The sequence below is a fragment of the Vombatus ursinus genome, unplaced genomic scaffold, assembly GCF_900497805.2.
Source record: "Vombatus ursinus unplaced genomic scaffold, bare-nosed wombat genome assembly UNPS02014832.1, whole genome shotgun sequence".
NCBI lineage: Eukaryota > Metazoa > Chordata > Mammalia > Diprotodontia > Vombatidae > Vombatus > Vombatus ursinus.
Window position 1 is genome coordinate 39347099 of NW_020954610.1, and position 27969 is coordinate 39375067.

General features: G+C 37.0%; 1 protein-coding gene across 1 annotated transcript in view; it reads left to right on the plus strand.

The window, feature by feature from the left end:
* The window catches only part of APBA1 (amyloid beta precursor protein binding family A member 1), a 260787-nt gene that overhangs the window by 49443 nt on the left and 183375 nt on the right, over nucleotides 1–27969 (plus strand). Inside the window, exon 2 of the mRNA XM_027839462.1 lies at nucleotides 7863–7952. The gene's annotated coding sequence lies outside the window, so the exon portion shown is untranslated. The remainder of the gene's footprint in view (nucleotides 1–7862; nucleotides 7953–27969) is intronic.

A 27969-nucleotide genomic window follows, 5' to 3' on the forward strand; every position in this document is an offset into this window, starting at 1 on the left:
ACAACTGAACAAATTCACAGCTCCACCAACAATATGTTAATATGCCTGGCTTTTCACAGCCCCTCCAACATTGACTATTTCCATTTTTTGTCATCTTTGACAATCTGTAGGATGAAAAAAAGAACCTAATGATTTTCATTTGAAATTCTCTTATTAGTGATTTGGAGTATGATTTCATATTATCCTTAATAATTTGTAATTCTTCTTTTGAAAACTGTTTATGTACTTTTATCTACATCCATGGGGGAATGACTCTTGGTTTTATTTATTTGTGTCAAGAGTTTTATACACTGGTTATTAGGCTTTTGTCATTAATAGTTGATCCAAAAGAGTTTTTTTTTCCTTCCATTTGACAGTTTCTTTTCTTCTATTTACACTGACTTTGTTTAGGCAAAATCATTTTAATTTTATGTAATTGAAATTATTTCATGCAGTCTGTAAGAATGAGATTGGGCTAGATGAAATCAAAGGTCCCCTTAACTTCAGATTTATTATCTTAACAACTTTGTTTGGTCAAGAGTTCTCTGTTCCATCCACGGTGGTGAAAATTACTTCCTTCTGCTATCTTTTTTTCTTTTTTAATGAAGTGACCTTTTATATTGAGGTGACTATCATTGTGAGCTTATTGTGTAATTTGATGTAAAAGACTGGCATAACTCTAATTTATGCCAGACTACTTTTCCCCTTTACTAGCAGTTGCTTTTTGGGTTTTGTTTTATTTCTGGGGGAAAGGTTGTCAAAAAGAGAAATCTTTCCCTAGCAGTTTATTTTGGGGGTTTATCAACACTAATTTACTACTTTTGATTTCTTTTAGTTCATACTTATGTAATCTGTTTTATGAAGGTTTTTTTTCTGTTTTAATCAGTAACAAATAGCTTTGTTGATTGCAGCTTACCTTGTCTGGTAATGCTACATCCCTGTCACTCCTACATTTTCCCCCCTTCTTTACCGTGGGATTCTAGACCTTTTGTTCCTCCAAATGAAATTTGTCATTATTTCATCTGATTCTAAAAAGTTTATTCTTGGTAATTTGGTTTATATAGTAATAAATCTGTCAGTGTAGGCAATATTGCCATTTTTATTCAATTGGCACCACCCACATATTCACAAGCATTGAATTATCTCTAGTTATGTGTCTTCCTTAATTTTTATACCGTGTTTTGGAGTTAGATTTACATAAATACTAAGAATATTCTGGCAGATTAATTCTGAAATATTTTATGCATTTTATAGTTATTTTTAGTGACATTTCTTTTGTTATCACTTTGCTGGTCTTTGTGCTGTATAAGAATGTTGCTGTATAGGATTTTTGTGGATCTACCCCTTCTTTTATGTAATTCATGATGGAATTAAATCTTCACCTTTATGCCTTTTAAAAGAAAAGAAACACACCCAACAGCAGACACAGACAAAAACCAGCCTGTAATCTTGTCTACCTAGTTTGCACTCTTACTTTGGAGTTTTCTTAATTCATGTTTGAATTAAATCTTCACCTGTATTCCTTTGAAAAGAAAACACACTCAACACAGATAAACATTACACAAAATCCATCATTAAAAGGCTCAGCCTGTAATCTTCACGATCCCAGTTTGTAGTCTTCCTTTCAGAGTTCTCATGATCACCAGTTCCTTTGAGCACAAACCGTGGGATTTGTTTTCAAACAGCTCTCTGTATTTGTGGCACCTTGTACATATGCGGGAAGCCCTAAATAATAATCACCAAGCTGCTTGAGTGAAAGCTCCTCCCGAGGTTTTTGGTGTGACTAGAACCAGCAGAAGGCTCTGTTCCCTCCCCAGATTCACTCTGCAAGGAAGCTGCCTGTCTGTGTTTACTTTTCATTTGGGGCCCAGATTTAAACTTAGAGATTTTCTCTTCAATTGCAGACTGAGTTTAAATTTAGAAATTTGGAAAGTGCCCATGTAGATGGGTATAGCAGTGATTACATACTGTAGCAGTATTTGTTATGCATTTCTTAAGAACAGGACTATATTATAATATTACAATGTTACAGCCTACTCTAGAGATGATAGAGAGAAGCTACTACAGATTCATGAATATATAAAATTTTACATTTTAAAAATTGTGTGGAAGAGGTCTGATCCCATTACAGGGAACTCCAAGAGATTACCCAAATTACTTTTAGGAAAAATCTTCTTGTGATGAATATTGGTTGAATTAGTGTGTGTGAAACCTACCCCTTCCCAACTCTAACACCCCACCCCTCCACAAAAAAACAAGCAGCCCAGTATGAGAAGGCTTGTCTGGCATGGTTGCAATTCACATCAGTGGAGATAATACCTATATTCATGAAATTACAGGTCACTCAGAATACCAAAGGAAACTGTCATAATAGGCTTGGATTTGGAAAGCTTTCATTATCCAGAAAATTTTATGATATTTTTCCTTCTTGTAGCTTGGTTTTGCCTGTATCTGAATTGTTCAAATGCATATTTTTATGTTCAGTTTTTATATATTGACAGATTATTGAGGTCTGGAACTTTCCTTAGTAAAACATATTGGAAAAATCTTAAGGTGACATAATGGCTATATAGCGTGAGAGGGGGAGAGGAAGAGAAAGAGAGGGAGAGAGACAGAAAAAGACAGAGAGACAGGAAGGACAGACAAAGATAGAGCATTTATTAAGCACCTACTGTTTGCTGGGCACTGTGCTAAGCACTCAGATGATAAATGTAAGTAAGCAAGACAGGCCAGTTCTGTGTTATTCAAGGGACATTAATCCAATTTGTCTATTACTTAGATCTCTGCTTCCTGCTCATTTCTTCTCTTGCTACCTGCACTCTGGTTATTTTGTTTTATGGAAGGAGCTGCTTTGGGGGAAGGTAAGGGAACCACATTCATCAATTTTACTGCCCTGGTAAAAGTTTGGGTGGTGTAGAAGTTTCTTCTATTTTAGGGCATTTTCCATAGATTTCAGTTCTTCACCGTATCTCATAACTAGAAAATTCCATGACTGTAATTCAGTCCTATTTGGCATAGATTTGGCTTTATGTTGCTACCCTACTGTGTATAGGAGGGTAGGTCAGTTCTTTTCATTGACTCCACCCAGCTTCTCTTTTCCTGTGCTTCCTTATTTGTGATTAATGTCTCAGGAAACTAGTGAGCCAAAGGGTTTGGTTTTTAAAAGTCTATTTATGTGCATTTCTTTCTCATTATTCAAACTACACATACCATATACCACATAACTTATACTTGGTAGGTGACCAGCATATACTTGTTCACTGAATGAGGAGTGTATTTAATTATGGTTTGTACATTGGAGCCTCATGAGGAAAGCACTGTTAGTTGTGGGTCAGGTTCAGGTTATAAGTTAGGAGTAACTTCCTGTTTGTAGGCAGCTAGGTGACGCAGTGGATAGATTGCCAGGTCTGGAGTCAGGAAGACTCATCTCCCTGAATTCAAATCTGGTCTTAGACATTTATTATCTGTGTGACCCTGAGCAAGTCACTTCAACCTGTTTTCCTCAGTTTCCTTATCTGTAAAATGAGCTGGAGAAGGAAATGACAAAACATTCCAGTATCTTTGCCAAGAAAACCCCAAATGGGGTCACAAAGAGTTGGATATGAGTGAAAAACAACTGAACAAAACTTCCCGTGTATTTGGTGGGATTGTTAGGAACTTAAAGTACCTAGGGACAAAGTAGACATCCAATGTCTAGAGGTTTTTCTTCACCAAGAAGGGTACGTGACTATTGAGGGTGGTTTCGGTTCAATCCATTTAATTTTTATTTTCTGCATTTTTGTTCCAAGAGTTCAAAGGCCCTGTGAATAGTAATTCAGAAAGCAAAACTTGTCAAAGTAGTGATGCCATCAACAAAAACATTTGCATATATAGGACATCTAATTTGGGGAGAATCAATATATTAGAAATCACGAAATTGAGTTACGGGCAGCTGCTAGTGTTTAGATACCGATATTATTGTTGTTGAATCAGCAGAGGCAGTTTATGTGGGGGAATACTTTTGATGGAATATTGTTTCCAATTTATCATGCAACCCTGAAGTACTCTTCTGAAGACTGGTTATTTTTTACTTTGTTACTTTCTTGCATTGTTTTTATTCTGAAAAACAGATATAGAAGCATCTTGTGCTTAAAAAAATCTCTAAGTGACATGTATATTAAGTTCATCATTAAAATTATTGTCATTATTATGGAGGAATTGTATTCAGAAGAATCGGGGCAACTGGCCTAACTAAGAATGTTGTTTAAGATTTTTTTGTTTCTAGTCCTTTTCATTCATCTTCATCATATTAGACTTTTTTTTCTTCTGAAGGATGAATAACGCTTTTGCTTATATTACAACATTTTTGTTGTATTACATTGTAGCAGAAGGCTCCAATATCCTCCCATATGTTGTCAAATCCTAATGATAATTCTGTTTTAGCTTAATATATTAATAGTCTTTCTGACCCTAACAAGACAAACTAACATTCAGTAACAACTGTCCCTTTTCCATTTCATGGCTATTTCTGTAGTAAATAGCAGAAGTTTACAAGAGTGCCATGTGTAATTTTTTTTTTAATTTTTGCATTTAAAAAGATCTTTATTGCCAGCTTTTGTTTTTATACCTGTATTTGGGGAGCCATCCCCACACAGAAAAAAGAAGAAAAAGGGTGTGTGTGGGGGGTGGGAGTAGTTTCATATAACTAACCAACCTGTCAACCAAGTTTCCCCATCCCCATCTACAAGTGCATTTTCCTCTTTTTTTCTTTGAGGACCAGCTTGTTTATTATAATTACATAATGTTCATTTTCTACTTTTTTTTTGTGCTTTCTATTTTTTTAGTCGCTGTGTATATTTTTTTCTAAATTCTGGTTACTTCACATTGCTTTAGTTCGTGTACTTTCCCATTCTTCCCTGTTGTCTTCTTATTAATCTTTTCTCCTTTTTTTTAATTAATCCTTTCTCATGGAGCAATAATATTCCATTCAATTCCCTTATCACATTTTGTTTAGCCATTCCCCAGTTTACAGGCATCTTCTTTGTTTTCACTTCTTTGCTATGGGAGTGCCAAGTCTTGATGGAGTTCAAGTTGTGTCATTTCTAATGTTCCCTGGCTGTTAAAAGGTAATCAGAAGGTTAGAAGAAGTAAGTGTAGTCGCAGCTGCCACTCAGTAATAAACCCCAATGTTAATTATGCTTCGGGCCTTTGATCTTGTCTCTTAAACATAAAGTTAAGAGTTATAGTTTGATAAGCTGTTAACGAGAATGTCACTTATGGAAGATCCCCCCTTAATATTGAAATTTATTAGTTAGATGAGTTAGCATTGGTTGCAATAGCTTGAAGCTGGCTGTCCAAAACCATTAGGCCCTCAAAAAGTTTCGTTGGCCCTAATTTAATTGATCAATGCTACCCCTCTGGTTTGTTGGCTGTCTTTGTCCTTCTGCTACTGCACTCTACGAAGCTGTAACCTAAGAGAGCACAAGGCTTCCCTTGCAACAAGCATATTCTCAGGTCCTCTATAAGCACAGATTCCCCTGGAAAGTAATCTGTAAGAGAAAAGAAGGCAGAGGCAGGTTAGGCAATAGAAGGTCAGATAAATATTTAGTATACATTCCCTTATAGTCACCCTGATTGCTTTGAGATCTGGGACAGGTAGATATTTGCTTATTTTTTCTGGCCAGTTAAAGGCTCTTTTGACACCATAAAATTTGCCTCCTTGCCAAAGGTGAATAAAGAACCAGCCCTGCCCCTAATAAAATTAGGCAGAAGTTGAAAAAGCACCAAGCTAGTATTGTTAAAGCAATTGTTCCCATAGAAATTGGTGCCAAGGTCATTGCCTTTGAGAGAAAATATGAAAGGATATATTTGCTGTGGTAGACAAAACAGTCCCTTCCCCACTGGAGGAGAGAGTTCAGCCTGTTCTCTCTTAATTCCAGTATAATGGTTAACAAAAGTAAAAATTGGAAAACTGACACTCCTTTCAGATTTCGCCTACTACTAGGACCCTGCTGTTCTTGCATTTTTTTTGAAATCTTCTGCTTTTACACCATTTGCATATCCCAGTGCACTATTCCTCCTTTGCTCATTATAATGGAGAAAAAAAGAGGAAAAAGTCTGACATTGAGTATAGTGTTCTAAACCCATAGACCCCCATCACTGCAACGAAGTGGGGGAGAGAGAGTTACTTTCTCATATTTCTTCTTTGGGTTCAAGCTTAGGCATTATGTTTTATATAACATATTAGATTTTATATAATGTATTACACATAGTACAGTGCATTACATGTTGAAAGACTCTGGTTCACTCATTTGTTTTTTATTTTATTTATGCATTATAATCATTGTGAATATTTTTCTTGGCTTTGCTTACTTCACTTTGCATCAATTCATGTAAATCTTCCCATGTTTCTTTGTGTCCATGCACTTTTAGACCTAGAATCAACCTTCATAAATATTCCTCCTCTTCATCTCTGGGCCCGAATTATTGCAGTCAGTAGGAAAAGGTATTGGGTTTATGACTCCTTAGGACCTAGTGGTCTTGAAGTTCAAGTGGTTGTTAAAAGTGGTTGTGTTGAACAACTGGGTCATGGTTGGAAGTGGTTTGAGTGTTTGTAATTGTGATTCTCCTTTGAACTCTCATAGTATTTTGCTTATGAATCATTTATGCACTTGTACTGTTTTGTGTTTGAGTAATTTATGTACTTCTCTTATTTTTGCATTAGATTGTAAGCTCCTTAAAGACAGGGACTATGTTCATTTCCATATTCGTATTTCCCTCACTGTCTAGCACAGTGGTTCCATGTGGTAGGTGAATGAATCAATCAATGAATTAATAAATCAATGAATGAAAATCACCTATTAAGCCCTTACTAAGTGTCAAGCACAATTCTAAGTGCTGGGGGTACATACAGAAAAGGGAGCACTGCTCTGAAGGAGGTCATGTTCTAATTGGGAGACACAACATTTATTAGAGCTTGTTGTTTATTAAATTGAATTGAATTGGCAATGTAACTGAAGCTTTTGAGGATTGCTCTAGGAAATAGGTTTGTTCTGGAGAAAATTTTTACAAGTTAGTTGATTTGGGAGGGGTGATTTTCTGACTTAAAAAACTTCTATGTTTTCTTATGTATTTAAGTTCCTACACAATCCACCTCCAACCTACCTTTACAGCCTTATTCCTTCTACTCTCCTTTATGCATTCTATGGCTATTGTTTGGGCTTTTCTTGCTCTGGACATAATTTCAGTGGTGTTGGGAACTTTCAGTGAAGAAATGCCTCTACCAAAGGACATCATCGATGTTCTGTAATGTATTATCTTAGAGAGTTGCCTGGTACTCTGAGAGGACAAAGAACGTGACCAGAGTCAGTATTTGTCAAAGACAGGACCTGAACCCAAGAGATCCTGATTCTGAGGCTGACTTTAGCTACTATACCATGTGCCTTTCAGCTCAAATAGTTATGATGTTAAAGTTATGAACAGTCATAAATATTTATAAATAAAAATTTATTTGTTTATTTTAAAATACAAAAATGTAGTTAAATATATTTGTTTTATCATAAGATAAAATTTTAGTTTATTTTAAATATGTTTTAAAATATATTTTATGATAAAATAAACATTTACTTTATTTTCAAAATTTTAAAGTACCTTATAGTTGGTAGTGATTGAGCTTCAGATGAGATATTTTCATCTGATACTATATAAAAGTTTTTAGAATAATATTAGAGGTAGGGACTATTAAAAACCATTGAAATCCAATCATTATAACTATAACAGTGAAGGAATATATAAGCTGATATTGAACATGAAATATAATCTTTTGGGGGGAAAAAAGGTGAATACTCACATTTTGTTGCCTCATGTAAATTGAAATGCATTTTTTTGTCTGTGTGTACTTATAGGTCTGAAGCCACTTGGGCTGTTGGGCCACCCTGGACACTCAGCTTCTCATTTGTCCTTTCTCACTACTTCCTCTATTTCTGGAGCCACAGGTGAGTTTCATTCAAATCCAACTCCAACGTCAACCCTTCAATTTTCATCTTCTCTTCCTCCTGAAGATTCCCACTGCTGGATAAGCTGGCTTCCAATGCCATGTTCCCTGTCATTCTCCAAGCAGGTCTTTATACCACAATTGGGTAAACAAAGATGTTGATAGGTGAAGCAGGAAGGCATTGACTGTTGCCTAGGACTTAATAAGGACACTAGACTTTTGCCATCTCAGCTGACCAAAGGTAGCAGCAAAGAAAAACAGAGAGAGCTCAGGCCTTTGGACTGCTATGTAGTCTGGAGCCCATATATTGGTCAGAGGGAGAGCAAGAGAGCCAGAAGATACCTTCTGATGGCAAAGTAGTGTAATTCTGCGGGGTATAGTTACCTGGGAGGTTTTCCCTGTGTAGTCACACAGGGACTGGTTTATGCTTCCTTGTGTTGTGTATTTCCCTGGGGAAAATCCTGTTCTTTGGACTGTGCTGTAAGCTACTTAAGGTATTAGGCAAAGAATACACCAAAGGCTTGGTAGGAACACAAGGTCAGTGACAGCTGTATCCCTGAAAATACGATGCACTCTCAATTCTCTTCCAACTCTCAGTCCTGTGACCCTACGACCTTTGAAGCTCTCCACTATTCTTTTGGGCTGGAGGTTATATAACCTTGGTAGTCAGCAGTCATGGAATCCCAATAGTCTTAAATCGTAAAATCTGTTCAAGGCCCTGAAACACCTCATGTGTGAGCTATACTTCCTTGTTTTCCCAATTACTGTGACACCTTATTTATTCAGCATCCTGGGGGAGTTCCCCAGGGGAGAGAGGAGAATGGAAAAAGGTTCCATATAAATGAATTTTCCAGATTACTGAAGTTTGCTCCACCACGTTGCACAATGCATTACACGTAGCAGGGACATGATACTTTTTTGTTAAATTTAATTGAGTTATAGCCTTCTTTAATTTTTAACTAATTTTTTTTTTAAATGAAATATTTCTAAAATGTATTACACACTTCATTGGCTTCTTAAACAGAATATATGGAGCATAATTTAACCTTTCCATGATGACTCAAGGTTATATTTAGCTGTTAGCCTCTGGGGATTTAGGGCTGTCTGCCTCTGGGCTGAATGGCTGAGCACAGACTGTTATCGAGGGAATATGCTGGATAGTCATTTCCCAGGGAGTCAGTTTCATCTCTCCCCGCTCTCCTTATTTTTCCCTTCTAATCTTCTCGTGATGACCTCTGAAGTCCCTTCCAACTCTATCTCTGTGATCCTGAGGTCTCTAGTTCTAAAAACCGAGGAGAAAACCAGCTAAGCAACCTTGTTAACTTGCAATTTACACATAATTCTAAGTCAAAAGGCTCTGATTGTGGGTGAATACGATGAGAAAAATGAAGTAGGTATAAGATGAGAAGTTGGGCTAGGTGATCTCATCTAGCTCTAATATTTTTTGAAAGAACTGGCCACCTTGTTTCCCCATGTGTAAGCAGCCCCAATAAAGCCATGTTGCAACAGGCATTATTTAATTTATACTACAATGTAACACCTTACTCTCCAAGACTATACATTTTAGAGGCAACTCTAAGTCTGTAAGTTACAAATAAGCTTCCGATCTGCATTGGTGAAAAGAGTTTAGGGGGGCGGAGCCAAGATGGTGGAGGGAAAGCAGTGACTGTCTTGAGCTCTCTCCCAAACCCCTCCAAATACCTAAAAAAAATGGCTCTAAACAAATTCTAAAGCAGCAGAACCCACAAAAAGACAGAGTAAAACAAATTTACAGCCAAAGACAGCCCGGATGGTTGATCGGAAAGGTATATCACGCCGGGCGGGGAGAGGAGGAGCGCACTTTGGCGTGGGCGTGCAGGCCACAGCGACCAAGGAGCAGGCCTCAGAGAGCTGAATCGTGGACAGCTGTGGCAGTTTCCAGACTTCTCAACCCATGAACGCCAAAGACAACTTGGAAGGTCAGTGGGAAAAGTCTGCAACTGCGGTGAGAGAGGAGCTAGGTCTCAGCTGCAAGCCTCGAGTGCGGCCCGGGGCTGCAGCTGTTTCCTGAGCTTCTGGCCCACAGACTGAGGGGGAATCAAGTGACTGATCAGAGGGGGAATGCAGGATTCTCTTTGCCAGTGCTGAGGCAGGAATTTCTTGCTCTACCAGTGCTTGGATCTGGGTCACAGCTCTGAGGGGCGGTCCTGGGGCAAGGAAGAATGCTGGTGTGGTGGAGCTTGTAGTGGTGGTGGAGAGAAAACTCCTCACCCCTTATCATAGCACCTTGGAAGAACTGAAAATTTTCAGATCCCTAGAAGTATCTCTGAAAACAGCTGTGCAAAACCCTGAAGCTTGGGACAGTACATTCTCCACATTGGAAGCAGACTTTTACCTTAACAAAGAGTTTAAAACTCAAGTAATTGGCCAGGATCATGAGTAAGCAGCGCAAAAAAGTCAGACTATATTATCTTTCTTTGGTGACAAAGAAGATCAAAACATACAACCAGAAGAAGACAGCAAAGCCAAAGCTCCTACATCCAAAGCCTCCAAGAAAAATATGAATCAGTCCCAGGCCTTGGAAGAGCTCAAAAGGGATTTTGAGAAGCAAGTAAGAGAAGTAGAGGAAAAACTGAGAGTGATGCAAGAAAATCATGAAAAACAAGTCAACAGCTTACTAAAGGAGACCCAAAAAAATACTGAAGAAAATAACACCTTAAAAAATAGCCTAACCCAAATGGCAAAAGAGTTCCAAAAAGCCAATGAGAAGAATTCACTAAAATGCAAAATTGGCCAAATGGAAAAGGAAGTCCAAAAGCTTACTGAAGAAATACTTCCTTAAAAATTAGAATGGAGCAATTGGAAGCTAGTGACTTTATGAGAAATCAAGACACTGTAAAACAAATCCAAAAGAATGAAAAATTAGAAAACAATGTGAAATATCTCATTGGAAAAGAGTTTAAACACTAAGATGTCCTCATGCTGATGAAATTGCATGTCCAGGTCTCCTTCCCCTCCTAAAAATTATCTTACTTATCTGAGAGGCAGAAGGTGATGGCCTCAGTGATATAGAACACAACTCTTAACTTAAAAGTAAGCAGAAAGGTTTCTAAGCATTGAGAAAATAGTTGTCAGTAAGCTCATACACTTTACTCCATGGCAGAGGTATAGAATCACGCACAGGCTGTCAGTTGACTTAGGATTATGTGTGAATTTAAGATCTAATACTTGAAATAACAGAATATGGCCATCGAATGTTGGAAGGTAGAGCTTCTTTTGGTGCCTTCTCTTCATTGATAATAATATTGATTTCTATAACTTCATTTACCATCTCTGTGCATATGACATCCAAATCCCTATTTTCAGGTCCACATTTCTGGTTGCTAAGTTCACCTATATTACCATTATCTTAAACTCAATATGTTTAAAACTGGGTTATTATCTTTCCCCCTGAAGCATGTTTCTACTTTAAACTTGGTTATTTTCATGAAGTGCCATTCACTGTCTGATCTTTCCTTCTTACTCACATCTCTTATGCATTCAAATCAGTTATGAAGTTCTATTGATCTATAACATCTTTCAAATCTATCCCATCCTCTCATTTTGCCATTGACCATGGTGGCCCTCTTCTCCGTTCTCACATTGGTGAGCTCTTCCTAGGACTTTTATTTTGAGGTGAGGCTTAATCTGGGAAGTCTCCTTTCCTGGCTATGCTTCTGACTTTCCAGACTTCAATAGCATGCTTCAGTTGCCTTTCTCTCTAGAGTCTCCTTCAGATCCTGGAGCTTCCTTACTCTAGAATACTCACTAGCCCCTGTAGCTTTGTGGCAAGGAAAGGGTTCCCCTGCCATCCAGAGGCATGGTTCTCAAGTCCAGAATGTTAGATAGGAGATAGAAAGAAAATGGAAGTAGGCCAGCCAGGGCCCTTTCACAAAATGAAGACCCCCAAGAAGAACTAACTAATGGGAGAAGCAGGCCAACCTAGAGGAGGGATATTCTAGGGTTAGAGGGCTTGGATGTTGTAGGACAAGGAGGCCCCAGGTGCTGAGGGACATTCCAGGGTGAAACAGCAGATGAAGCATGGTTTTGAAGTCTGGAAAGTCAGAAGCAGAGATGAGAGGGTAATGAAGGTTCGCTAGCCTGGGCTTCTCCACAAAATGGAGGCTCCTGGAAATGCTCACCAATGAGAGAATCAGGAAAGAGGTAGATTTTTTTTTTTTTTTTTAGCAAAGGCTTGAATGAATTGTAGATTTAAGATCATAGCCATAGACATCAGTGGTAAGTTTATCAAAAGAAGATTTCACTGTGATGCTCCTACATAATCACTGTCAGGAATGGCATCTTTGGAAATGAAGAATAGCTATGTAACTACCTTTAGAAGTCTGTTTCCATTAAGTAACCAAAAACTGATGTGGATTACCACTGTTTCTGGCAAGCATGTGCCATGGATGACTTCATACAGTAGAGGAAGATGAGTCAAATCAATAGGGAAGATAACCTAGATTACTGTTTTGGTGATATGGTAAGCCCTAGGGAGGAAATTTTAAAAGCTGCCAAGACTCTCTCTCAGTACCACATAGTCTAGTATTTAAATTTTTAATTCCGTAAGGTTAAGTAGACAGTGTGCGAAGAAATCAGAGGAAAGATTTTTTTTTACAAAGTAGATTATAAAGCAGAAGCTACTTGAATTAATATCTGTTAGAATATATTAGGCCCAAGATGAAGAGAATTAAAAAAAAAGACTACATTTTGAAATGTAATGTATTTGTTTTTATTTGCTTTTATAAATTTATTTTTGAAATTTTTGTTGTCTGCCTTATATGTTCCTGAATTTAAGTGCTTTAATTAGAGCTAATAGGAATGAGAGAATTCCCAATGTAATTTTTTCTTATAACCAATATGGTAACTGTCTATGTACCTTGCATCAAACTTTTCTTTTCTCATTCATTTTATAAATGGGCATATAAAATAATGATTGTGCCTCAGATATGCCCTTGCAATTTTAACCTGCTGTGATTATATGATCAACATAATAAATACACCTGGATTTTGTTTACATAGGGGCTCCACTTATCTCCCTCATCTCTTTTCCTCCATATTCATTTTCCCTTTTGGCTGCTATTTACTTGAACTGTAATAACTTCATGGTTATAATTCTTTGATTATATTATTCTTTGATTTTAAGTTAGCAAAACTCAAGGAGAACAATCATAGATAAGAGAATAAAAAGAATTTATGTATTCAAAAAGAGAAGGCAGTTGAGACCAATGTATTCAAGCAAAGTGACTCAAAGATTACCTTTATTCCCAATCATAGTTCACCAATTCTTAGAAAATGACTATCACCAAGATATCTCCAAAGATTTTTAAACACAAATCAAGTAAAAAGAACTGTATTCAAGCAGGATGAAATAGAAGAGAGGGCACTCAGAGTCAGAGAACCTAGCTCTGAGTCTTGTCTAAGCCTTAGGCAGCTTGGCTCACTGCCCTGAGCCTGACAAGCTTTTTTATCTTTAAAATAGGGATAATGGGTACTTTGTCTACTTCACAGGACCGTTCATGGGATCCTACTTAAAGCTGGAAGTGACCTTAGAGGCTATTAAGTCTAACCCACTCCCTTTACAAATGAGGAAACTGAGGCACATACTAGTTAAGTGTAGGGTCCCATAGCTAACAAGTGTCTGAGGCAGCATTTGAACACAGATCTCCTTCCAGTCTCCAAGTCAGCAATATTCCATTCTGCTTCCATAAAGATTGAATGAGATGTGGATGTAAAGCATTTTGTAGACCACAAAGCAATGTAGAGGCATTAGTTAAAAACAACAACAATAATAATATTCTAAGCAATGCTTTACCTTATCTAAAATTTCATTTCATACATACACCAAAGTGTGATTGCTGCTTTAGGAATCAGAACAAGAAAAGATGATACTAATCGTCTATGAGATTATATAAAACTAAAAAGAAAAATATACACACATATACATATATACATGTGAATTCCCACATACATACATATATAAGTATGTGTATCCTTTCTATATAAGTATATGAAACTTTATTCCTCACTGTTTAACTTTAAGAATGTAAATGATTTGCAATTATTTTATGTTATTACTTGTGTGACCTTGGGAAAGTCACCTCTCTTAGGCCTCAATTTCCTCATTTGTAAAATGAGGTTGCAATATATAAATGAGTGAATGAATGATGAATGAATGAATGCAAAAAGCATTTCTCGAGAGCTAAGTGCTGAGGATACAAATAGAAGATTGAGACAGCTCTTGACCTCCAGGAGCTCACCTCCTAATGGAGGAGATAACACATATAGGATGGTTCATCTACAGAGCAAATAGTAAGACCTGGAAGATTAGAAAGTAAGTAGGAGAGGGAATAACAAGGCCCAGGGTCCAGAGGGCAAAGCAGCAAGGCAGATGGCAATGCCCACTAGTCCATGATGGCAATGCCCACTAGTCCATAGGGAGTAGAAGTAAGCAAATGGCAAGATTTGGGGTTCATCCATTTGTCCACCAAGATATCCACATTGCTGATAATCTCATTGTTGAAGGGGAAGTTAAAATGTTCATGCACGGGGCAGCTAGGTGGTGCAATGGATAGAGCACCGACCCTGGAATCAGAAGGACCTAAGTTCAAATCTGGCCACATACACATGATACTCACTAGCTGTGTGACCCTGGGCAAATCACTTAACCCCAATTGCCTCACCAAAAAACAAAACAAAACAACAACAAAAAACAAACAATATTACTAATGGTAATAACAACAACAATGGATACATCTCCAAAAAGTGATCAGTTTACCCAAGTTCTCATGATCAGGATACTCTTAAGTGGAACAAACTATCTTTTGTAACATAGTCTAAAGCATTGGTCACCATAAGAAGCTGTGGGCCTTTATTTATTCTTTTTATCTTCATTTTATCTTTTTTTTTGCACTTAATAGTATTTTATTTTTTCCAACTATATGTAAAAGGTAGTTTTCAATATCCATTTTTGTAAGATTTTGAGTTCTAAATTTTTCTCCCTCTCTCCCTTCCCTCCCCCCTCCCCAAGACAGCAAGCAATCTGATATAGGCTATACATGTGCAATCATGTTAAACATATTTCCACGTTAGTCATGTTGTGAAAGAAGAATCAGAACAAAAGGGAAGAACCATGAGAAAGAAAAAACAACAAAAAAGTGAAAATAGTATGCTTCGATCTGCATTCAGACTCCATAGTTCTTTCACTGGGTGTGAATAGCATTTTCCATCATGAGTTTTTTGTAATTGTCTTAGATCATTGCATTTCTGAGAACTAAGTCGTTCATAGTTGATCACTGCACAATGTGGCTGTTAGTGTGTACAATGTTCTCCTGGTTCTGCTCAATTCACTCAGCATCAGTTCATGTAAGTCTTTCCAGGTTTTTCTGCAATCTATTTGCTCATCCATTTCTTATAGAACAATAGTATTCCATTATATTCATATACCACAACTTGTTCAGCCATTCCCCAGTTGATGGGCATCCCTTCAAGTTCCAATTCTTTGCCATCACAAAAAGAGCCACTATAATACTTTTGTATGTATGGGTCCTTTTCCATTTTGTGATCTCTTCGGGATATAGTAGTGGTACTGCAGAATCAAAGGGTATGTACAGTTCTATAGCCCTTTGGGCTTAGCTCCAAATTGCTCTCCAGAAAGGTTGGATCAGTTCACATTTCCACCAACAATGCAAAATCCAATTTTCTGATGTCTTCTCCAACACATATCATTTTCCTTTTCTGTCATATTAGTCAATCTGATAGGTATGAGGTGGTACCTCAGAGTTGTTTTAATTTGCATTTCTCTAATCAATAGTGATTTAGAGCATTTTTTCATGACTGTAGATAGCTTCATCTGAAAACTGCCTGTTCATATCCTTTTACCATTTATTAATTGGGGAATGACTTGTATTCTTATAAATTTGACTCAGTTCTCTATATATTTGAGAAATGAGGACTTTATCAGAAATACTCGCTGTAAAAATTGTTTCCCAGATTTCTGCTTTCCTTCCAATCTTGGTTGCATTGTTTTTCGCTTTTGCAAAAACTTTTAAATTTAATGTAATCAAAATTATCCTTTTTACATTTCATAATGTTCACTATCTCTTTTTTGGTCATAAATTCTTCCTTTCTCTGTAGATCTGACAGGTAAACTATTCCTTGCTTTCCTAATTTGCTTTCAGTGGTGGGGAACCTGATGCCTAAAGACCACCTGTGGCCCTCTAGGGCCTCAAATGTAGCCCTTGGACTGAATCCAAACTCAACTCAACAAATCCCCTTTTTTTGTTCTGTCAAACTTCAGTCAAAAGCCTGCCCAAGGACCAAGAAGGCCACATGTGGCCTCCAGGCCACAGGTTTCCCACCCCTGGTTATGGTATACCTTATCTTGGTATATAGGGTGTGAGTTGTTTGTCTATGCCTAGTTTCTGCCATACTATTTTTCAGTTTTCCCAGCAGTTTTTGTCATATAGTGAGTTCATATCTCAGAAGTTGGAGTCTTTGGGTTTATCAAACAGTAGATTACTATAGTCATTGACTACCGTGATTTGTGTATCTAGCCTATTCCACTAATCAACCACTCTATTTCTTAGCCAGTACCAAATAGTTTTGGTGATTACTGCTTTATAATATAGTTTTAGATCTGGTACAGCTACTAGGCCATCTTCCTTTGCATTTTTTTTTATTAATTGCTTTGATTTTCTCTACCTTTTGTTCTTCCAGAGGAATTTTGTTATCATTTTTTCTAACTCTATAAAACAATTTTTTGGTAGTTTGATTGGTATGGCACTGAATAAGTAAATTAATTTAGGTAGAATTGTCATTTTTTAAAAAATTAATTTATTTTGATTTATCAACAATCACTTCCATATGCTTTTGAGCTTAAAATTTTTCTCCCCCTCCCTCTCCACCACCCTCACCAAGACAGCACACAATCTAATATAGGCTATACATTTACATTCCTATTAAACATATTTTCACATTAGTGATGTTGTAATAAGTAAGAATTAGAACCAATAGGAGGAACCACCAGAAAGAGGAAACTAAACTCAACAGCAGAAAAAAAATAACAAATAGTATGTTTCGATATGCATAGAATTGTAATTTTTATTGCATTAGCTAGCCTACCCATGAGCAACTGATATTTTTCCAATTGTTTAGATCTGACTTTATTTCTGTGAGAAATTTTTTATAATTGTCTTCATATGGTTCCTGGGTTTATCTTGGCAAGTAGTCTCCCACATATTTTACATTGCCTACAATTATTTTAAATGAAATTTCTCTTTCCATCTCTTGCTACTGGGATTTGTTGGTAATATATGAAAATGCTGATGGTTTATGTGGGTTTGTTTTATATCCTGCAACTTTGCTGAAGTTATTAATTGTTTCAAGTAGTTTTTAGTTGATTCTGCAGGATTCTCTAAGTATACCATCATGTCATCTGCAAAGAGTGATAATTTTGTTTCCTCATTGCTATTCTAATCCCTTCAATTTCTTTTTCCCTCCTCTTATCGCTAAAGCTAGCATTTCTAGTGCAATATTGAATAATAGTAAGGATAATGGATATCCTTGTTTCTCCCCTGATCTTATTGGGAACATTTCTAGCTTATCTTCATTACATATAATGCTTACTGATGGCTTTATATCAATATCTACTGCTTATCATTTTAAGGAAAACTCCATTTATTCCTATGCTCTCTAGTGTTTTTTAATAGGAATGAGTACTGTGTTTTGTTAAAAGCTTTTTCTGTGTCTATTGAGATAATCATATGATTTTTGTTACTTTTATTATTGGTATAGTCAATTATGCTGATAATTTTCCCAATATTGAACCAGCCCTGCATTCCTGGTGTAAGTCTCACCTGGTCACAGTATATTATCCTCATGATAAATTTCTGTAATCTCTTTACTAATATTTTATTTAAAAATTTTGCATCAATATTCATTAGGGAAATTGGTTTATAATTTTCTTTCTCTGTTTTGGCTTTTCTTGATTTAGGTATCAGCACTGTATTTGTATCATAAAAGGAATTTGGTAGGACTCCTTCTTTACCTATTTTTCCAAATAGTCTATATAATATTGGGATTAATTGTTCTTTAAATGTTTGGTAGAATTTACCTGTAAATCCATCTGGCCCTGGAGATTTTTTCTTAGGGGGTTCATTGATGGTTTGTTCGATTTCATTTTCTGAAATGGGGTTATTTAAGTATTTTATTTCCTCTTCCATTAATCTAGGCAATTTATGTTTTTGTAAATATTCTTCCATTTCATTTAGATTGTCAGATTTATTGACATACAGTTGGGCAAAATAGCTCCTAATTATTTTGTTAATTTCCTCTTCATTGGTGGTAAATCCACCCTTTTCATTTTTTATATTAATAAATTAGTTTTCTTATTTCTTTTTTTAAATAAAATTAAACTGTTTATCTATTTTTTTCATAAAAACCAGCTCTTAGTTTTATTTATTAGTTCAATAGTTTTCTTAATTTCAATTTTAGTAATCTCTCCTTTGATTTTCAGAATTTCTAATTTGGTATTTAATTGAAGATTTTTAATTTGTTCTTTTTCTAGCTTTTTTAGTTGCATGTCCAATTCATTGATCTCTTCTTTCTTTATTTTATTCATGTAAGCATTTAAAAGTATAAAATTTTCCCTGAGAACTGCTTTGGCTGCATCCCATAAGTTTTGGTGTGTTGTCTCATTATTGTCATTCTCTTTGATGAAATTATTGTTCGTTTCTATGATTTGTTGTTTGACCCACTCATTCTTTAGGATTAGATTATTTAGTTTCCAATTAATTTTTAGTCTATCTTTCCATAGCCTTTTATTACATGTAAATTTTATTGCATCATGATCTGAAAAGGAGGTGTTTAATATTTCTTCCTTTTTGCATTTGATTGTAAGGTTTTTATGCCCTAATATATAGTTAATTTTTGTGTAAGTGCCATGTACCAATGAGAAAAAGGCATAGTCCTTTCTATCTGCATTCAATTTTCTCCAGAGGTTTATCATATCTAACTTTTCTAAAATTCTATTCACATCCTTCTTTCTTCTTATTTTGTGGTTAGATTTATGGAGTTCTGAGAGGGGGAAGTTGAGGTCCCCCACTAGTATAGTTTTGCTATCTATTTCTTCCTGTAACTCACTTAACTTCTTTAAAAATCTGGATGCTATACAACTTGATGCATATATGTTTAATATTGATATTACTTCATAGTCTATGTATCTTTCAGCAAAATGCAGTTTCTTTCCCTATCTCTTTTAATTAGATCTATTTTTGCTTTTGCTTTGTCTGTGATCAGGATTTCTATCCCTGATTTTTTTACTTCAGCTGAAGCATAATACATTCTACTCCAGTCTTTTACTGTTACTCTGTGTGTATCCCTCTGCTTCAAATGTGTTTCTTATAAACAGCATATTGTAGGATTCTGGTTTTTAATCTACTCTGCTATCTACTTCCATTTTATGGGAGAGTACATCCCATTCACATTTACAATTGTGATTACTGTGTATCTCCCTGTACCTTATTCCCCCCATTTATACTTTTCTCTCTCCTTTCACTTTGTCCCTCCTCATCAGTGTTTTGCCTCTGACTACCGTCTCCCTCAATCTGCCCTTCCTTCTATCAGTCCCTCCTTTTCTTTTCCCCCTCCCCTCCTACTTCCCTATGGGGTAAGATAAATCTCTATGCCCAACTGAATGAGTATGTTATTCCCTCTTTGAGCCAAATCCAGTGAGAGTAAGGTTCAAACAATGCTCACCTCCTCCTTTCTTTCCCTCTTCTGTAATAAGTTTTTTGCACCTCTTCATGTGATGTATTTTACTCTATTCTACCCCTCCTTTCCTCTTTTCCTAGTACAGTCCTTTTTTTAACCCCTTTATTTTTTTTTAAATCATCACATCAAAATCAACTTATACCCACACCTTCTGTCTATGTATACTCCTTCTAACTGCTCTAATAAAGATACAATTCTAAAGAGTTACAAATGTCATCTTCCCATGTAGGGATGGAAACAGTTTAATCTTATTGAATAACATTTTTTTTTCTTTCCTGTTTACCTTTTTGTGCTTCTCTTGAATCTTGTATTTGAAGATTGAATTTTCTGTTGAGCTCTGGAATTTTCATCAGGAAAGTGTGGAAGTCCCTTATTTTATTGAATGTCCTCTATTTCATTAAATATCCATTCCCCCCCCCCCAGAAAGATTATACTCAGTTTTGCTGGATGGTTGATACTTGATTGTAATCCAATTTCTTTTGCCCTCTGGAATATCATATTCTAAGCCCTCCAATTCTTAAATGTAGAAGCTGCTAAGTCCTGTGTAATATTTCTTTCTGGCTGCTTGCAGTATTTTCTTCTTGACCTGATAACTCTGGAATTTGGCTACAATATTCCTGGGAGTTTTCATATTTTCATTTTAGGATTCTTTCAGGAGGTGATTTGTGAATTCTCTCAATTACTATTTTCCTCTCTGGTTCTAGGATATCAGGCCAGTTTTCCTTGATAATTTCTTGAAAGATACTGTCCAGGATCTTTTTTTGATCATGGCTTTCAGGGAGCCCAATAATTCTTAAATTATCTCTCTTGGATCTATTTTCCAGGCCAGTTGTTTTTTCCAATGTGGTATTTTACATTTTCTTCTATTTTTTCATTCTTTTGATTTTGTTTGACTGATTCTTAGCGTCTTATGGAGTCATTAGCTTCCACTTGCCAAATTCTAATTTTTAAGGAATTATTTTCTTCAGTACCTCCTTTTCCATTTGGCCAATTCTACTTTTAAAGGGATTGTTTTCTTCAATGAATTTTTGTGCTTCCTTTTCCAAGTTGTTGACTCTTTTTTCATAATTGTCCTGTATAACTCCCATTTCTTTTCCCAATTTTTCTTCTAACTCTCTTATTTGATTTTTTAAATCTTTTTTGATCTCTTCTAAGAGGACTTTTTGGGCTTGAGACCAATTCATATTTCCCTATGAGGCTTCACATGTAGGCATTTTGACATTGTTGTGCTCTTCTGAGTTTGTGTTTTGATCTTCCCTGTTGCCATAATAGCTTTCTATGGTCAGGGTTCCTTTTGGTTTTTTGCTCATTTTTAAAAGTTGAATTCTGCTCCTAGGGCACAAGGGGCACTGTCCCAAGCTTCTTGTGCTGAGGGCCAGGGACCTGGTCACTGGCTTTCTGCCCTAGGGCCTCAGGGGCTGGCAACTTTCCCACTATACTGGTGTGGCTCAGCCTAGTTGCATCTCTTGTGCTGGGAGTTCCAGGGCTGGCAATTTGCCTTCTGCTCTGGGGCTGGAGGCCTCAAAGCTGGCTTGCTGTGCCCCTAACCTGTTGAGCCAGGACTGAGGGGCATCAGTTGCTGGTCTGTGCTATGGCTAAGAGCCTCTTGCTGGCTTGCCTGGACACTGTCTGCGCTGGGCTGCACTCCCCTTTTATCCAAGTGAGACAGACCTTTCCTGAAGTTCTTCTAAGTTATCTTAAGCTGGAAAATTGTTTCACTCCATCTTTTTGTGGATTCTCTCACTCCAGAATCTGTTTAGAAGCTTGGTTTAATATTTCCAAGGGAAACTGGGGAGAACTCAGGTGACTTCCTGATTCCTCTCTGCCATCTTGGCTCTGCCCTTATTCATTTCTAGTCCTTTAAACATGCCCATCATCTCAGGTCCAATCCATTCAACAAGAATTTTTTGAGCATTGATTCATAAATATTTGCTGGAGAGAATAGTGTCCTAATTCCCCCTATGGAGACAGGAAAAGTAGAAAATATATAGCCCTTTCCTAAGATTTCTATGGTACACAGATAGATGAACCAATTAGACAATAATTATGTTATATCCAATATATTTGAAAGTACCAGATGTTTATTCTTTTTAAAATATACTAATAAGGTCTTTATTTTGGTTAATTGCACATTTGTCGCTTGCTTTTTTTAAAAAAATACTTTATTTTTTCCCCAATTACATGTAAAAACAATTTTAACATTTTTTTGTTTGTTTGCTTTGAGTTCCACATTCTGTTCCTCCCTCCCTTCCACCTTACCATATTAGACATTAAAATATCTTGGTATTATTATGAAAATAGTTTTGATTTAGTGGATTCTCTGAAAGAGTCCCTGGACCATTTTTTGAGAACTACTGGTATACAGGAGAGAGTACTGGATTTGAAATCAGGAAAACCTGGGTTCGTCACTTATGCTTTAAAAGCCTTACTCCCTTCATTTGTAAAATGTAGATGAAAGGAAGCCCAGCCTAGTGGATAGAGCAGTAACTTGGACTCAGAGTCATGCATCCTTCGGTTCCTGACTCTAACAAATCCTGGCTGTGTGACTCCTGGGCAAATTGCTTAATTTCTCAGGGCCCCATTCAACTCTATGAGTCTCTAAATTTTGAATCAGCTGCTATTCTACCCTGATAGAGGGAGTTTCCCATACCAATGGAAATGCAAGTCTAGTCCAAAAAAATGAGAATAATCATGCCTGTAACAGGCACTTATCTTTCAAGTAAAGGTGCTATATGAAATCAGTTTTTATTAATGTTAGAAGAAAAAATGGGAAAGTGTAAGCCACAAGAGTAACACAGCTGAAGGTCTAACTTGAAAGTGTTCTGTAAAACTCACTCCAGGTTTATCTGTATAATTTATTCAGTCCCTCCTTGAATTTTGCTTTGCTATCTCAGAAGTGTGGCACTTAATTGAATTTTACATTGTCCTCCTTCTCCCTTTATTTTAGATCTCAAAATTTAGGGCAGAGATAACTGGAGTTCTCCTGGAATTGTGGCAGAGTGTTTAGAGGGTGTTCATCCCAACTCCGTTTGGATTAGTGCTGTGACACCGGCAATTTCCCCTCTACATCTGCCATGTCTCTCTAAGGTCATTTTAGTTTTCATATTTTTTGAGTCAGCTTTTAAGGTTAAAATATGAAGAGTGTTGATAGCACTTCCTTAGCTGCCTAGAATGTTTGCCATTGTGAACACAAGCCTGCTTTCTCTTATGCACACAGTCACGTGAGCACACACCCGCTCTGTGCCACAGAGAGAGAACAAGGGCTAGAAGCCAGAAAGAAATACAGTACATTCATTTATTCCAGAAAAAAAAAGAAACCCAAATAATTAACAAGTGTTTTGAATGCAATGCTCTATCTGGAAGATAAGAATAATTATTTCTACTTCATTGTGATTAAGAACCCTTTGAGATCTATTAGTGAGAGGGATTTTGTCAAATCAATGAATTATGATCAACACTAAAGGCCTGGGTTGACTCAGTTTGCTTGAGTACATTGGTCTCAATGTTGTTCCGTTCTAGAGATACAATTTCTTTCTGTATTCTTTTCCATTATCATTCTCCTTTCTCTGCCTTGCCCAATTTTCTACAATCTGTGTTTGGGAAGTAATACAGTGCTCATCTCCCAAAGGGGAAGTAATGTGTTATTTCCTCAGTGCTATGGATTGGGAGGAAATGTAAGTGCCTGACTCATAAAATCATAGATTTAGAGCTGAAAGGAACTTTAAAAGTTACTAAGTCCAACCTCCTCATTTTCCAAATGAGGGAAGTGAGGCTGAGGTAGACTCAATGAATTTCCTGGAGTCAAACAGCTGGTGAGTGTCAGAAGTGGGATTCAAACTCTTGTCTTCCTGACTCCAAGTCCTGCATTCTTTCTAACTATACCAGGATGTCTATCCTTCCTTTTCTTTCTGGAAGATGGACGTGAAGTATAGTAAGAAATAAGTTCCTGGACCAGACAGCACATCTGATGGTGTTTAATGAGTCCAGTTTATCCAGTGACTCAGCTAACTCCTTATTAAAAAGTTAGGGAGGAGCCTTTGGAACCTGCCTGAACTCTTTTAAGGCCACAAATCACCTTAGAGAACCTCTGTTTTAATGCACCAAAAGACATTTTATTGCAAATTCTCAAGTGACAACCAGAGACTAGTTGAAGCATTAGCAGAATAACATGTGCCAGAATTTTTCTGTTTCCTTCCTAATTCTGTGATCTGATTCTGATGTTACCTCCACCATAGACTGAACAGATAATTTATTAGTCTCTCTGCTTCTGGTCTCCTCTCTCCACTCCATGCTACATTTAACTAGCAAATTCATATTCCTAAAAAAAAAAAAAAAACAGGCAGGACCTTGCTCAAACTCTTTGGAGGCTCCCCATTGGCTCCAGGATTAAAATAAAAATCTCCCACCTGATATTTAAAGCCCTCCCCAACATGGCTCCCAGCTGCCTTTCCAGTTTTGTTTTATGTTATTCCCTTTCATGTATGTCACATTCCAGCCAAACTGGCCAACTAGCTGTTCCCTAACATTCTATCTCCTGCTTCCTTTTCCTTCCATAGGCTCCTCATGCTCTAGAGATACCTGGAATGCCTCCCCTCCTCCCTTCAGTCTCTTAGAACTTCTTCTTTCAAGGCTCAGCTCAGGGTCATCTCCTACAGAGGCCTTTTGTGACAACCCGCCTCCCCCAATTGTTAGTGATCTTTCTCTGCTGAGATTACTTTTTATTTACTTTATATGTGCCTTTTATTGACATTTCCTCTGTATACATGTTATATCCCCTCCTCATTATAATGGAAAGAAAGACCTTAAAGATAAAGACTATTTCCATTTTGTCTTTGTATCCTCAACGGTCTAGCTAAGTGACTTGCACAGTGCTTAATGTATGTTTGTTGAATTTAATTGAATTGAATAGAATTGTATATATGTGATGATGATAGAAATAGGCTCCCCTAAGAAGTTAAAAAGTATTATCATTAATCTGTAAAATGGGAATATAATAGCACCCACCTCACAGGGTTGTTGGATTCAGTGAAGTAAAGTATATCAAGCCTTAAAACCTAAATCTATTATAAGGAAGGGAAAATACAGGAATTTGAAAACATAATCAAAATGGAAATTCTCAGTTCTTAGCCCGTGTATCTGGTAACTAGTCTTAGGTTTAATTTGTCCTTTTCATATAAGATATAGAATCAACCAAAAAAATTATTAAGTACCTACTTTGTGCAAAATGCCATCCTAAACAGAAAGGGAAATAAAAAGAATAATAAGACTTAATGCCTACTCCCAAGGAATTTATAATATAGCTGGAGACGTTATATATACATGGCTTATCCATTTAGCTAAGTTGTACAAAACACTGTATATAATATCTCTTTGATCTACATAGAAAGCTGCAAGATGGTACTACAGATTTTATTATCCCCATTGACTGAGCAAGTCAGTCAACAAACATTTATTAAGTACCTTTTACGTGCCCAGCTCTGTGCTAAGGATACAAAGAAATGTAAAAGATAGTCCCTGCTCTCAAGGAGCAGTCAAGTCGATTGTTGTGTTTGTCCTTCATTCTCGAAGAGGATCATGACATCAGGGAGATGATGACATGACTTGCAATTGACTTTGATTTGAGTGAGGGAGGGCTGTGCAAAATCACCAGCTTCACTTTCTCCTCTGAAGCCATGTGGGTCCAGTGGCCAGATATTCATCAGGATGACTGGAGATGGCCCAGGATGCAATGGAAAACCCTGGCCCTTTTAAGCTAAGGTCTTTTCAGTTTCTCACTTGAGAACCAGGAGCAGTCAGTAGTGGGAAAGACAACATGCAAACAACCATTTACAAACAAGATATCTTCAGAATAAATAAGGACAATGCACAGAGGGAAGGCACTAGAATTAAGAGGGATCAGGATAGGCTTCTTGCAGAAAGTGGGATTTTAGCTGGGACTTAAAGGAAGCCAGGAAGGTCAGGAAACAGAGATGCGGAGGAAGGAGATTTTAGGCATAGGGGGACAGCTAGTGAAAATTTGAAGAGTTGAGAGATAGAGTATTGTATGTGTGTGTGTGTGTGTGTGTGTGTGTGTGTGACAGCAAGGTCAGTGTCACTGGATCAAAGAGTATATGAGGATGGGAAGGTATAAGAAGACTGGAAAGGGAGAAGGGGGACGGTTATGGAAGAAGATTATGGTGGTGATAGGTACCATTGGAGTTCATTGAATGGAGATGACAAACATTCACTTTAGGAAGATTGATTTGACAGCTTAGTGAAAGATGGACTGGAGAAGGGAGAGTTTTGAGGCAGAGAGAAAAACCAGCACACTATTGCAATAGTCTAGGTATGAGGTAATGAGGGCCTAGAGCAGGGTGGTGGTAATGTCAGAGGAGAGGAGTCATGTAAGAGAGATAATACAAAGGTAAAATCTATAGGACTTGGCAGCATATTGTATACAGGGTGGGGTGGAGGGGTAAGAAAGAATGAGGGGTTGAGGATAACACCTGGGTTGAGAGCCTAGTTAACAGAAAGGACAGTGGGGCATGCAAGTAAGAGGGAAGTTTTGAGGAAAAGATAGTGAGTTCAGTTTGGGACATCAAATGACTTGTCAATGGCCACACAACCAATAAGTGTTAGAAGCTGGATTGCAATAGTAGAGTATTTTTTCCATGATGCTACACTGCCTGACATATCCAACTAAGAAGATGGTTAAGACTATAAGTCAAGATTTGACAAGCACCGGGATAATGATGATGTAGAAATAAGTGTCTTGGGAGTTCCAATTAAGATAGATTATTGTGACTGCATATATGTAGGGATAAGCTTTTGAGCTGGTCCTTTATTCACATTCAATCCAATAAGTATGTATAAACATAAATATAAATATATATTATATGTGTACATATGAAAAACACCTTTTACATGTAAGGCACTGTGCTTGACTCTGGAGTTACAACAAAATAAAACCTTCTGGGACTTTAAATTCTATTGGAGAGAAACAAGGTATAAACACATTGTAAACAGAATACAATTGATACAACAACAGAATACAAGTGATAACTTAAGGTGGAGAACTAGGAAAGAAAGCACCAACAGGTAGAGGAAACGGAAAGGGATTCCCCACTGGAGATGACCCCTGAAATTAACCTTGAAGGAAGCTAGGGACTCCATGAGGTGGAGGTGAGGAAGAAGGACAATGTAAGTACAGGAGATAGCTCATGCAAAGGCAAGTGGTGAATGCTGAGCTCAGGAAACAAATTTCATAGTTCTATGAGCAACCAGTAGGCCAGTTTCGCTGGAATATAGAATATGTGAAGGAGAATGATGTGCAGGTAGCTTGAAAAGGTAAGCTGAAGACAAGATTGTGAAAATCTTTAAATGCCAAGCTGATAAGTCTCTATCTTAGCCTAAAGGCATAGGGAATTACTGAAGGGGAGAGGCACGGTCAATAATTCAAGCTTTAGTCCCTTGGGGTAACTGAAGATTGACAGGTCTCTCTGCTCCCTATTAAAAAAAAAGCCCAGCCTATAAAAACAGGCACCATTCCTACTACATCATTTCCTGGAGACTGTTGGTTATCTTACCTTATAGTACTTGTAATAAGCATACGCCAAATAATTGCCATGAGAATAATTCCAGTTTGTTTATAGCATTTATTGGAGAGGGTGAAGAGGTAGAGAAGTTCTGTGAATAATGACAGGAAGACCTGGGTTCACATACTACCTTAGAAACTTACTTGCTATGTAAATCTAGGAAAATCACTAAACCTCCCTGTCCCTTGGTTTCTTCGTTTGTAAAATGAGGAGGGTTGGATTTGATGGTTCCCTAGGGTTTCTTCCAGCTCTCAGTTTATGAACCTATGATCCTATAAATATTACTTGGATATTCAGAGACTCTAATGCAAAAGTTGAGCACAGAGGATGGTAAAAACTATCTTGGAAAAATATGACTAGAAATCAATAAATGAAAGAGGGGCAGCTGAGTGTCACAGTGGATAGTGTTCCAGGCCTAGAGCCAGGAAGAGTCATCTTAAGACCAATCACTTAACACTCTTTGCCTCAGTTTCCTCATCTGTAAAATGAGCTGGAGAAGGAAATGGCAAACCACTCCAGTATCTTTGCCAAGAAAATCCCAAATGGGGTTGTGAAGAATCAGACATGACTGAAGAATAATTGAACAATAACAATGATAATAATAATAGCTAATATTTGCATAATGCTTTAAGGTTTGCAAAGCACTTTACATAT